Genomic DNA, 14,737 nt, shown 5'->3' with positions numbered 1-14,737 from the left:
GTACGTAAAACTCAGATTTCATTTCATTGTTTCTCTCGTTAGATCTTAACTCGGGGGGTTTGGGGGTGACGGTGATTCGCTGGTAGAGCGTTCACCTCTGGTGTATGGGGTCCCAGGTTCAATATCCTGTCCCCATCAAGTGAACTTTGTGGTGCACAAACACCGTATACATGAAAGGTCGTAGGTTTAAAATCCTATTCCAATCAGAATGAACTTTGTGGTGGACAAACACCGTGTGCGTGAATTTAATTCAGTAGGTCCACGTCTCATATAGCCTCGCTACTGAAAGGGACGCTAAACTAAAATCAACTCAACTCAACAACCCATCACCACCGTCTCCATTAGCATAGCCGACATAACTGTGCGACGTAAAACTTAAAGATTTCCCATTAGCCTATTCGTCATAAGAGTGGGACGTAAAACTCAGATTTCATTTCATTGTTTCTCTCGTTAGATCTTAGCTCGGGGGGGGGGGTTGGGGGTGACGGTGGTTCACTGGTAGAGCGTTCACCTCTGGTGTATGGGGTCACAGGTTCAATATCCTGTTCCCATCAAGTGAACTTTGTGGTGGACAAACACCGTATACATGAAAGATCGTAGGTTCAAAATCTGTTCCAATCACAATGAACTTTGTGGTGGACAAACACCGTATACGTAAATTTAATCCAACTATCTCCTTTCCAACATTTCATTCATTTCTCATCACCAACGTCCCGGCGGGAAGCTCATGTGGTTCGGATTCCACGTTAATCAGTAGGTCCACGTCTCATATAGCCTCGCTGCTGAAAGGGACGCTAAACTAAAATCAACTCAACTCATCAACTCATCACCACCGTCTCCATTAGCATAGCCGACATAGAAAGACAGACAGACCTTGTTGGCTTTATTGTTGGACGTAAAACTCTTCATTGTTCAAAGATTTCATTTACAGACAGAAAGACAGACAGGTATGCATCATATTATCAAAATTAAAACACCAAGTCTACAGACACTTCTTGCGTCAACTGATATATAATTGCAATGCGAACCAGAAAATATTCAAGAATTCCATCTTATCATTTTCTTAGAAATCAACGTACAGCGAACAGAAGCATCATACAAGCTCACTTATATGTATGTGTTTTTAACTAGGTCAGTCTGTTATGTAGTTGCAATACGAATCATCAAAACATTTGACAATGGCATCTTATCTGTTGCTCTTGAAACTAAACCATTTTAAGATAGAGTTCAATGTGCTAGCAAACAGAGAAAGAAAGAGACTAGCAAAACAGACATTCACATATATGTATGTATGTGTCTGTGTTTTTTTTTAATGTTAGAACCTGAACGGAACTATGAATAAATACACTTGTTCTTTCAACTGCCTTTATAACTAAATGAAGAAAGAACATATATATATTTTACTTACCTATTTTAATAAGAACGACCGCTATCACAAAACACACACTACAGTTTTAGGTTGAAAACACAATCAATTGATAGGCTTTAATCGTAATAACTGAAATCACAAAACACACACTACAGTTTTAAGCTGAAAACACAATCAATTGGCGGGCTTCAATCGTGATAACTGAAAGGACTCTGATGAAGATCCGGTAGCCGTTCAAGAGTCTTTGCGGGAGGGGCGGGGCTTGGGAATTCAAATTAGCTAACCAATACAAGACGACTAGAAAAGGCATGTTTTTTCATGAACCTATAGCTGATGGTAACCCTAAAAGGCATGTTTCATCTTGTTTCTAGCAACAGGATGTTCTCACAAATCATCATTTTGGTATAGCCGTAAAAGGCTATGAACATAACAACTAAACAGGAAGTGATATCGATTTACTTGTCATAGCAGACATCATCATGTTAATATCCATATAACACATTTCACATCCTACGTTTTTAAACAATATGATATGCTATGAGAAGCTTCCGCTATTAGAATATGCTCAATCATTGGAATCCATTCGCAGGAGGTCTGGGGAAGGAGTGTATAGGTATGTGTTTCGTTATGAGACTCATATATGGTTTCTTGTCCCACGTCATAAAAAAATTGTGAAATACAATATTTACCTTAGCAACTAAGTCAATTTCGTGAGAAGCTTTGATCATTTGAATATCACGTCTTCTACAGACACTTTGTGGGAATAGGACCAAGGGACTAAGCAACATGATTTTGCATGGGTATGTGTTTCGTTATGAGACTCATATACTGTGTCTAATCACACGCTTTAAAAATAATCATGACATATAATATTTACCTTAGCAACTAAGACCAATTTCATACAATCTGCTGAGAAGCTTCGATCATTTGAATATCATGCTTTCAGTTCATAATCTACAGTCATCTCGTGGGAATACGACCAAGGGGGCTAAATCGCTTATGCTCTTTGGCTTTCCAGGAGGAGTAGGGGGTGACGGGGGGTTCAAATAAACCAAAATTTTCCCACGGGCTTCTGTGGTAGCCGTAAAAGGCTATGAACATAGCAACTAAAGGCTTGTCGAAACTTGCCTCCCAATTCCAGGAAATGGTATCGATTTCTAGGAAACAAGATCAAATTTCGCTGACTCGGCCTTCTGTAGTGGGGTACATCTACTATACATATACTGAGTTATCATTTAATCTTTCAAATCAATGACCTCGATTAATAAAATTCTAAGGTTGCAACACTTCACATAAGAAAAATCCAACTATACAACTGATTAACCGCGCATAATGATGAAACTTTATATTCTCAAACAATTTTTAAAAAGTAGACATTTAATATACAAGGCAGGCACGTAAACACTGAAATTATATATATAAACGACTCTAACAATGACAATAATACTTATGAGCCCAAAATTTAAACAAGATACATCTCTATGGTATTCAATGGAAACAAAAGTAAAAAATACGAATAGTACCACGGAGAATTTCAAATGTATAGCGATAACAGAAACGAAAGCAAAAGTTGAATCGTACACTGAACTATCGCGGTTGTTCCAATTGTGATGGAAAAAGGTCCCTTGATAATCTACATCAACAAATACTTCAACTAATCGTGTCTCGCAACATCTCAGTCGGAAATTCAGGTTCAAATGATATATATTAAGTGGTTGATACCTGTCAAGTTAAAACTTGGGAGGGAAAATCGGAAAAATAAAAAAATAATCTTGAACAGAATAGCGAGATAGATAAAGAAGGGAAAACAAAAAAAAACGGTGCGCCAAGGGAAAATACACTAAATACTACAAAGATAAGTGGTCGAATTTAGACATATTACAATCCACAGCCAAATATATTTTATATGCCGAAATAGGTAGCCTACTAAGTATTAAGCTTAAATATATATATATATATATATATATCGAAGTCCACAAGCTAGTCTGTGTCCTGAGCTGGACTTCTACAAAGACTGACTTTATGAAAATCCTACTTCACGCCGTGTCCGGCTGAAACCCTGGAGACTTCGGCCCTATTGAAAGCTCAGTGTGGTCTCTAATTTAGAATTTCTAAATTAAAAAAATATTCGATCCCTCAAGAGCTGAGAAGAGTTCCGAGTAAACTATGGAAACTAGAATAGTCAATAACTAGACAAAATCTAACCAGGGATGATATCGAAACTGCACCTTGAAGTGGAAGACATTCTATTTATTTCCTGATAGGACTTCTCGAGCAAGTTCCAAAACAGGTGTTAGTTTCGTGCCCGGAAGTGACCCCGCCTTTGCAGGAGCTAAAATATATAGAACATTTTGACCTATTTTCTATAGCAGGTGTACATAAAGTACGTTGCTACCCCTAAAAGTTGAAACCTATGCTAAAACGCCAAAACACCTATTTCATCATTGTAAAAGCATAATTTAACGAAGTGAAAATATTTGCCCCAGGGTCTCCGCAGGGTCCCAGGTGGGGTCCAACTCAAAATTTCCAATTGAAAAGAGGGGCAAGTAGCATATTGTTTGAAAGCTAGTGTGAAAAGAAAAACGATAACAGAAGTCTCACAGCTCAATGCAAACTCTGTGTGAAATGGCGGAAGATTCGAAATTTGAAAACAGCCTGCACGTAACAGTGCATGGCCTCCACTAGAATTCCAAAACTGTGATACGAATGTCAAAATTCTAAAACGTGTTACAGTATTTAAAACGTGCAATTTATATAAATGAAAATGTTTGCCCCAGGGCCCTCGTAGGGTCCCACGCGGAGTCTACCTCGAAGTTTCCATTTGGAAAGGCTTCAAAAAGTATATCGTTTGTAAGCTATCGTTCTTCAACTTCCCGACGACCCGTCTGGTAGAAGCAGTCTAGAAGACACCGTTCCGTCGAATGTTGTTTGCTGAGGCTTGGCTTTTGTTCTGGTCTATGTGTGGGAGCCACGTAAGTCACACGCCTCGGTCGTAGCAACGTGGTAGCTGCCAGAACTGTATCTTTGTTATGCAGGTATGAGGGCCATATGCATGACGATCACTCTACGGCGTGATAGTGAGACTTGAGTGTCTCGTGGAGGGTGCGGCCATGCTATTGTTCATGAAGAAGTAATGAAAGCACAGTGGTTGGAGACACCAACTGCACTGAATAAAACTCTTCTCCATGCAGTGCTCGTCGTCCGGAATCGAACATGTCGTGAGAGCTGGATCCTTTGTGTGGAAACTGAAAGACAAGTCTCTCACTGACTGGTAACTAAAATCATCAAGAAGGTCGATGCATCCACATTTACCGAAAGCGTACTTGATCATATCTTGGAATCTGGGTGATTCCAACTGATTTCATGTTACCCCAATCAAGTGAGCACTGGAATACCGATTTGTCATGTCTAGCTTGTCTCCAAGTCCTTCATTCCGAACATGCTTGTGGGCACGCTTCACCATCATTTTTCTGTAAAGAATATATCCCACATCGAATGGCTGTCCATAGGAAGTACAGCCTGGAGTGATTGTTCCTGAATGTAAGTCAGAACACTCTTGATACAAGACCGGATCTCTCTTGATGGCTGCGTCGTCCTTCAACAAAAGATACTGAGTTCCAACGTCTCGTACAAGATGTGGCAGGTATTCCCTGAATATTGCCTTTGTCATCATTCCTGACTTGTTGGCTCTGATTATGACTCCAGAGATCTGAGGGATTTTACATTGGACCTTTGATCCAAATTTTCCCGGATGGTTCGCCTAGCACAATGACAGTCGGGCCCACGAGCTTTCCTGATGCCGAAATCGGTTCCTGGACTGTGTAAGAATGTGACACTTTTGATTCGCAACTTACTTGAGTTTCGACACTTTTTACTCCACGTTGAGTTAGAGTTCGTAGTGTTAGTAATTCATAATTGAATCCACTTTGATCAAGATTCACAATTTGATCAAGGTTGTAGTTATCCTCTTCAATCTCCCATCTGATTTGTTGAATGTAGCTGTCGAATTGGTTTGAACGTTCCAGTGCTTTTGTTCTGGCTGCCATTGTCATGATTTTGTGATTTTCCTGGAACCCCAGTTCATTTCTCTCATTAGTCGGCGGATCCAGAATCGGCATGGCTTGAAACCAGTAACCCCTAGCTTCCACGATTGTTCCAAGGCTTCCACGCCAATGCCTTCTTCAGTGATCCTGAAAAAATTCGGAGCAGCGCGTTGATTTTTGCACCATGCTTTGACAGATTCTTGGAGTTCTGCTAACTTGGTCTGCTTGGATGCCTTGTCCAGGAATAGTTTCATTCAAATGATGTCACTTGTACAGATGTCAACTCTTGCTACACGTTTCGCATCCTTGAGTTTGCAACCACTGGATGCGTTGTTATAAGCTGCTACAGCATCCCTCACTTTCGTTTCACTCCATGATCTGCAAAATGCGGTTTCCTGAGAAGGGTTTGGGTCCAGGTAGTCGTAATCAAGATCGCCTTCGGTGCCCGAAGCAGTTCCTTGTTGACTTGATGTCGTGTCGAAGGGCTGGAATTGAGTGTTATCTTCGAACGTAACATAATCGTCTACGGTCATTGTAATGTCCTGGAGAACAGTTTGTCACCATCAACTTGATGAGCTTGTGAACCTTCTTTGCAATCTAGAGAAACAATTTTCTAGATGTAAGTCAACGTTATTGCAAATTGACTAACACAACTTTTCATTGAAGCTAATCACAGGCGATAAGTCAGTGTTGCTGGCTTTCTAAATTCGTCATTGCAAACGTTCAATGTATAGAAATGAAAACGTATGTCCTCGATTCCCTATATGCGGGCGGCGGTCAAACTACACATTTTCAAATGGGTTAAGTAGTATTTTCTTTCCAAGTTTCTCAAAAGAGACAGCGTATGGAACAAATCTTTCGTCACCACGCCAATCCTGTGCAAAATGGTGGGGTGTTTGCACTACGTCTAGATGCTGAATCTTAAAGTCCATGACCACATCTTACACCTAAAGCTTTAAAACAAATGTGGAACTATGTGGTTCTTCAAATCAAAACGACACTTGTAAATGCAAAACAGCCATGTGGTCTAGAGGTTTCTAGATCGCTTCTACCAGACGGGCTGTCGGTAAGTTGTAGCGGAATAGCTTTCAAACGATATGATACTTGCCCCTCTTTTCAATTGCAATTTTGAGTTGGACCCCACCTGGGACCTTGCGAGGACCCTGAGGTAAACATTATCTTTTCGATAAATAGCACTTTTCAAATAATGAAACACGTGTTTGAGAATTTTGACACCTGTTTCACTCGTTTGGAATTCTAGTGGTGGTCATGCACTGTTTTCAAATTTTGAATCTTCCACCATTTCGCACAGTTTGATTAGAGCCGTGAGACTTCTGTCATCGTTTTTCTTTTAACACTAGCTTTCAAACGATATACTACTTGCCCTCTTTTCAGTTGCCAATTTTGAGTTGGACCCCACCTGGGATCCTGCGGGGACCCTGGGGTAAACATCATCATTTCGATAAATAGCACTTTTCACATAATGAAACACGTGTTTCAGAATTTTGACACGTTTCACCGTTTTTGAATTCTAGTGGTGGCCATGCACTGTTAGCTGCAGACTGTTTTCAAATTTTGAATCTTCCGCCATTTCACACAGAGTTTGCATTGAGCTGTGAGACTTCTGTTATCGTTTTTCTTTTCACACTAGCTTTCAAACGATATGCTACTTGCCCCTCTTTTCAATTGGAAATTTTGAGTTGGACCCCACCTGGGATCCTGCGGAGACCCTGGGGCAAATATTTTCACTTCGTTAAATTATGCTTTTACAATGATGAAACAGGTGTTTTGGCGTTTTAGCATAGGTTTCAACTTTTAGGGGTAGCAACGTACTTTATGTACACCTGCTATAGAAAATAGGTCAAAATGTTCTATATATTTTAGCCCCTGCAAAGGCGGGGTCACTTCCGGGCAAGAAACGAATACCTGTTTTGGAACTTGCTCGAGAAGTCCTTTCAGGAAATAAATAGAATGTCTTCCAATTCAAGGTGCAGTTTTGATATCATCCCTGGTAAGAGGAATTTGCCAAAATGAAAAAGTATAAAATAAATGTTGTGCTAGTGAGTTGTTTGTCAAAATCTTACTAATAGCTCCCAATCCGCAAGATTCGCTACATCTTGAGGTGTCATTTAATTTCAAGTACTACCAAGTTTAAAAACTAAGGAAAATGTAAATATTTAGGGGGAGGATCGACAGCTTGGTTCGGAAATAAAAGATTCTATTGTAATAAATTTACTATATTATTCAATCCTATTCACTTCGTCACCTCTACGAACAGTAATGATCTTGGCTTAATCAAGGACGTGGGAAAAAATCAAAGTTACAGAGTAGTATTGCAAATGTAAGCTGAAGGCATATATTTAAACTTTACCAATTCTGCAAATGGCTATTCTGTTCTTTGATTACTTGGAAACTACTCATTTGCTACATGATCACTATTCGCATTGTCACACTAGATGAGCAGTTAGTATGTACGGTTACTATTAAATATCGGGCCACGAAGTGAATTTTCACACGACAGTATCCTCACACAAAATTCTAACGTAATAGTCAGTGCACGAAACATTTATTATTATATATATAAATACAATCAATACTTTGTGGCAAAAATTACAACTGAGCACATATATGCATGGCTCTCCTATTATTTATTCACACTCACTACAATATAAAAGTTATCACTATCTTAATTCATATATATTTATTCTCATTTAAACATAAACTCCTTTATAGACATCCTATTCCATCATGCTGTCCTAGATTGTTCAAAACAGTGTCATTATATATAAACATCAAAAAGCCACTGCATGAACTACAGTACATTGAGCAATACGCGAGAATTTGTATGAACTAATACTAGATTCTTTCAGTACAAACCAAAGTATATTTACACTTCACGACTTTATATTATTTTTATATATAATGAGAATTCAATATCATTGACTATCCTCTTAACTAAACGCAATTATATTTTAAAAAACAACAATGATATCGTTCACAGAACGTAACGAAGAGAGAGAATTTGAAACTGCAGTCTGACAACAAAATAGTGCTATATAGTTAAACTTTGGTTTAAGGATAAACACGAAGTTTAACTTTATTAATCATTTAATTATGAAACTACATAACGTATTGTGCTTTTTAGAGAAGCTAATTTATAATGTAATTCTTCTACGTATCTATTCATATGGACCAGAACTAATATTTATGCATCAATAATTACAAAAAAAAGGTAATTTCCAACTTGACTAGCTTCTTAAGTTTCGGAGGAACAAAACAATAACGGCGAGTAGTTCTTCGCCCGGCAGAAGATGGCGTTGGTAGTATGAAAAACTTTGCACTACTAAACACGCTTTGTACTCTATTATCGGTTAACTAAAAGTAGTATAATATGGAATAACTGTACGGAATTACTATAAATTTTCATTATGAATGAATGCACTTATTACGACGGATGAGATGAATAATGAGCAACAATACACTGTCCTTAAATAAGTAAAGCATACTTTCATACACATCACTCATGCTACATTACATACTAAAGTACACATATACATCCTAACACATATCACAATACATAATTACTAGGTATAATCTGAACAAATCACTAATATTACCCCACCTCAATATTAATCTGGACAAATCACTAAACCGGCTCGGGAACTGGAAAGGAAGGCAATAATCAGAGCCGAATGGCCTTTTTATCAAACTAATTCATTTTTCCAATTACAAGATTATTTGAATCCCCTTGGAGGAACATATCGAAACTATTAACGAAGAAAGGTCCCCTTCCTGAGGGGAAAAGAACTTTTTTTGATTTTTTAACCCATGATGCGTTGGAAGCTGTGGTCAATTTAGGAATAAATGAGAGTCCCAGTGCTACCTTACACTGACATAATGAAATTTAACTTAATTACTAGGAGGCCTACAAATAGAGCCATGTTAATAAAAATATCACATATACTATACACAACTACCTATATCTGGACATGTGGACAGTCTACCGCAACCCGATTTTGAAGTTTTGGGGGAAGGAAGAATTTCAGATGAAAGGCACTAATTTCACACGTACATTGATGAGATCACAATATCGGAAAATTAACTCACTTCACTGTAATGAACCTGTCCACAGCTACTTGTTAATGTAAACATGGCGTCTGTTGAGCAGCATTCTATATTTTACGGTTTTCACTGGAGAATTTAACTGTTCAGAGCTCACTTTTACTTCTGAAGTGTATATTTAATTAATTTGTACAGCATTACCTGATTTCTAGTTAGATTTCCTCTCAAAATCTCAACTTACCAGGAGCAGGATTGATGTAGCCCAACGTCAAACCGAATAATGTGAATTCGCGCCTTAATACTAAGGCGGAAAATATAGTTCAAATCAGAGCAAAGAATTTTGGCTGCGGAAATTACAAAGCGAATGAAAATAGCAATATACAGACTTTATAATGAAATAGTATATAAATAAAGGAATTATTCCTCAAAATATATTTTTTTCTAGAATACTTTCCGAAGCTTCCACATTAATTTTGGTTTAAATAAAGAACAAACGTATTTAATACATAGACCGAAAATCGTATGTTGAAAAATTTACAGTACACGGTACGTTTGAAAAGCACGGTTCTCCCAAACAAAAATTTCATTATCTTGACGAATGGTACATTACAGCTGGCTCACTATAAACAGTAAAATAAAGGTAAATAGGTAACTCCAACCGAGCAGTAAAAAACTGAAAAGCTATCCGTGGTGGTGGTGCACGGAGGCAGTTCGGTCAAGTTCAACATTGAAAACTGCTCTTGTTTCATTCACTCGATAACAGAGCTTGAAACAAGAAATGGTGGTGTGAGAGCATCAGTCTGTCAAATGAATGGACAGAATAGTTTGTAAAAAGCGCACTGGCATTGTTACTCCTTGTGTTTTTATATTCATCTAGAGAACTTTCAGAAAACGCAAGAAAACATGACAAAAGTAAAGCCCATTATGCGCTCGGTACAGACCTGATTGCAAAGTGACAGCGTTGCTACTCAATTCCATCAGCAGTTTAACATTCAGCGTGAAGGAATTTCGGTAGTAACTAAAGACTTATTCAAAATCACATATTTCCTGTTTCCGAAGAAATGCCACACACATCCAAATGGAGACCCCTAGTTAGTACAATGGCATTGCTAGACCATTAAGGAACATTAAAGTAGCATATAAGAAACTCAGCATAGAATGCACATTTCTTGTCGCATTAATCTATTCCTTCTACTCTAGAATCTTTTAGGAAGTGCCACCACTAAATCTACAAAAGCCAAGTTCTTTAGAATTAGTAAATTGTCACTCATGTCAGACTAGTGCAGAGATATAAATGGAAGAGAAAGTCTGAGTATTTATATACGTTACATAGAGACTTGCAAAGTGAAGGAGATCTTTGTTTGTACTGTTCCAGTTCAGTCTAATTTAGGAAGAATTCATCGAAGAGACAATTATTCAAGAAATACATAAAGTAGGGTTTAGTACTGCAAAACTGACTGCTGTGGCTTTTGATAGTGCTTCAAATGTCAACGGTGAAAAATCTGTAGTTCAAGGGATTTACCAGGACATTCGAAACTCTTCATTGATCTGTAGTGAACACTTTTCGTGTTATCGTTCTCAGAAAGAAATATTACAGTATTTGTTGAAGAAAGTTTGGGTAAAGCAATCGGTGATGTAGTGGTAAAGTACCAGACTTCCAAGGGGAGCTCTGGGTTCGATTCCCCACCAGGTAGTATAACTTTTTCGCATCAAATAATGGCTGCAAATAGAGATTTATCTTCTGTTGGAGAACTGACAAAGCATCACTGGCGAGAATTCGAATAAACAGTGTGCGTTCTTTATCATACACTGTAATGATAAGTATGTTTCAAATTTATATTCGTCCCAGTCTCTTTCTTGACGTTTCCCTATCCTGTCGTTGCATCTTTCACTTCTCCCCCTCTCTCTCACGTACACACGCAGTTCATGTGCGTGTGCGTGTGCGTGTTCCAAAGTTAAAACGGAGTAAGAGACCGATAGACCTGGTCTGAAGAATATAATTAACTGGCTACTTCAGCGTCGAGTTTTTCGTGCTCTGGATTTAACATCTCCAGTCCTGGTCATCTCTGAAAGAAATACTGTTTAAACGCAAGGGAATAAGCAAAATATCTTTTTAATCATCTGGGTTACCGAGTCTCAGTCGAATTACCATGTCACTACGGGTTTAAATCCTTGACCCAGTGGTGGTTCATAAGCTAACTAACATCATCCGACTGACAGTATGATCCGTTTGAACTCTAGCGTGTTCATTCTCTCTGTACAAATTACAACGTTATATTCACAAGAGATGAAAATGGTGCTGGATGTTAGGTACAGATAAATCTTTTGAAAAGACTAGAAAATGGCAACCTCTTTGGTAATTTGGAAACAAAATTGTATTTATGCTAGTTCGACACAAATTTGTTTCCACCTTATAATTCAATGTGATTTATTCATGTTGAAATTTGAAACATGCAAGGTCTGCTACATCAATAAGGAACATCCAAATTTCCATTTGAACATTTGTAACTTTTCATTATGATACGCGGTTTGGACATTTAATATAAGATATTTTTTATAAAAATTTACCCGTAAAATAGCACTCATTCAATTTGATCTTTCTTTCTTTCTTTCTTCCTTTTTCTTTTCTGTTTTTTTATTCAGTCTGCATTATTAGTCTGGAATGGAAGATTTGAACTACCCTACATACTAGGTTTATTAGAATGTGGTTTGCATGAGTATGTCCAATGAACACTACCGAATTTACAACCGAACCACGCAGAAACAAAGCATGTGTGTTAAACTTTTGACATTATCTAAGATTTGTCTGAGAGATCTACAAATCTTCTGGAAATTGAGTATGCTATCCTTTATGAAAGAGACAATGAATGTTTCAAGCATCCTCTATATATTCGAACAGTCCTGAAAAATATACAAAAACAAACGTTATTTCTATATTACTATTGGATTTCCGGTAACGGAACTTTATAATGTTAGGTTCTCTTCTTACTAAGTTTAAAATTCCACATTTTTATCTGTTCTCCCTTTTCTTTTTATTCTTTTCTCGCCTTCTCTCTCTCTCTCCCTCTGCCTCGTTTCTGAACCTCTGTGTAACAGACATCGATTGGTTTCAATTTTTCATTATTTGTGTTACAGTTTCTGTCTAAATCAACTTATGAATCTTGTTTCGCCTCGGTTTTGTTATTTCATTTTATCGATACTAATACATGTGTAGTTTGAAATTAGAATTGCTTTCATGTTGTTAGCTAATTTTAGTATGGGAGAGAAGAAAGGAGGAGAGGGAGGGAGTCTCTCTACCAGACACGATTATGGGATAAGAAGGTGTATATTGGGTGGCCTAGCTTCACGGCGTTAGCTGTCGCAATTTTTTTGATGCGGAGTGTACATATGATATTCATGTGTTAGGTATGTACTTCAGCTACCTACAGTTTTAGGTGCTTGTTGCAGCTAATTGATACTTGGGACTATATACCACAAATGTAGCATTTATATACCTCCCTCAGTTTCGCACTCTGATAGTCATCTGTTTTTATGTCGTCGCTTGGGGTATATATCTTTCATGTTCGAGGTACTTCCTTAGGTGCATACTTTTTCAGATACTTATGACACATAATTGATATCTGCAGCGCACGAATGACAGTCAGGTTTTTGCATTTGCTCATGCGCAGTAACATGTAACGGTTTCTCGCGCTCTCTGCTCCACTTTCTGTTCTTCTAGTACACTATCGCTTAGAAAAAAGAAGCAACAAATGCATCAAATTTAGGAGATGAAATTTAGTAGAAAGAAATGGCATAACTGATTAATAAAAATTAAGATAAATATTTCATACATATGTGAACAGTTAATTATTTACGTAACTAGGGATAAAGAATTGTATTTTGTAGATGCCAACTGTCGCCCATCATTTCAAAGTGAATATGGAAGAACCATGAAATAAAGTAAAGAGACACGTCATTTTGTTATAAAATTAGATGCTTAGTGGGTTTTATCTGATACCAAACTGATATCATCGAATATACAGGGTTACAAAAGCACTCTAATTAGTCAAATTAAAAAAAAAAAAACAAGGATTTATCCCTCTGCAAGCGACGTTTTCTTCATCGTCTCCGTGGCCAAGTCAAAGCTACAGTGTGAATATACACTTTGTTGTGAGACGCGGTGTAGTGCACTTCGTTTGTGAGCTCTACTGCAAATTGGTTATAAGCTCGCATTGACGGACTTTGTGTTTGATACATATTCAGCTGTGTCTCTCAGTGGACCTAATCAGGACTTCTTCCTAGTTTCGTGTAATGAATCTTCGTTGTTGTGTCAGTCTATGCTAGTTTTGTACCACTTACAATGAATGTTTTACGTAAAAATACCGTTAGAATTGTATTTGACAAGATGACGCGTAATATCAGGCCAAGTGAGTAGATATCCCCTCGGATAGACGGCCGAGTCAGCAAAAAATTATCTTGTTTTCCTAGAAATCGATATCATTTCCTGGAATTGGGAGGCAAGTTTCGACAAGCCTTTAGTTGTTATTTTCATAGCCTTTTACGGCTACCACACGAGCTCGTGGGAAAATGTTTGTTATGGGAACCCATCTGTAGCTATGCTCATAGTCTTGGATGCCTACCAGATGTAAAAACAAGATAAAACATGCCTTTTTCGTGTTCTTGTCGTGTATTGGCTAGTGATTTCAACCCCCAAATCCCTCCACTCCCTCCTGCGAAGAACGTAAGCGGACGTTGTTGCTATGCCCATACTCTTGGACGGCTATCGGCTCTTCATAAGGGTCCTTTCAGTTATCACGATCGAAGCTTCCCAATTGATTGATTGATTTTCGTCTTTTCGTTATGTATTGAATAGCTATTTTGCATAGCATAGGTTAGACCTTTATTCCCCAATCCTTTGATATTTAGTGACCGAACCACTCCAATTAGATTGGTCTTCGTCTTTCCCCGACTCGTTCCTCCTGGGAAACCGAAGAGCATACTTAATGTCTTAAAATATTCAATGCTTTCTCATCGAGAATCGAACCTGAACACTAAAATATGCTTTCATTTTGAAAGCTCTCTCATCGGAATCGAACGCAAGATCAGTACTTCACGATTTAGAGTTGAATTAATCCTTGCATGAAAAAAAAAAAAAAAGAATTTCACGTATTGATTTTAGCGTAGCATATGATATACACTGTTCGAAGCTCTTCATTTCGAAGCACCATAATGCTTTCAAGTGTTCAATGCTCCCTTTCTCTCTCTCTCTATCATCGAGATTCGA

This window comes from Thermobia domestica, chromosome 16, assembly GCF_964235325.1.
Source record: "Thermobia domestica chromosome 16, izTheDome1.hap1.1, whole genome shotgun sequence".
Taxonomy (NCBI): domain Eukaryota; kingdom Metazoa; phylum Arthropoda; class Insecta; order Zygentoma; family Lepismatidae; genus Thermobia; species Thermobia domestica.
The sequence above is the reverse complement of the archived record's forward strand: the minus strand, read 5'-3'. Positions refer to the sequence as shown.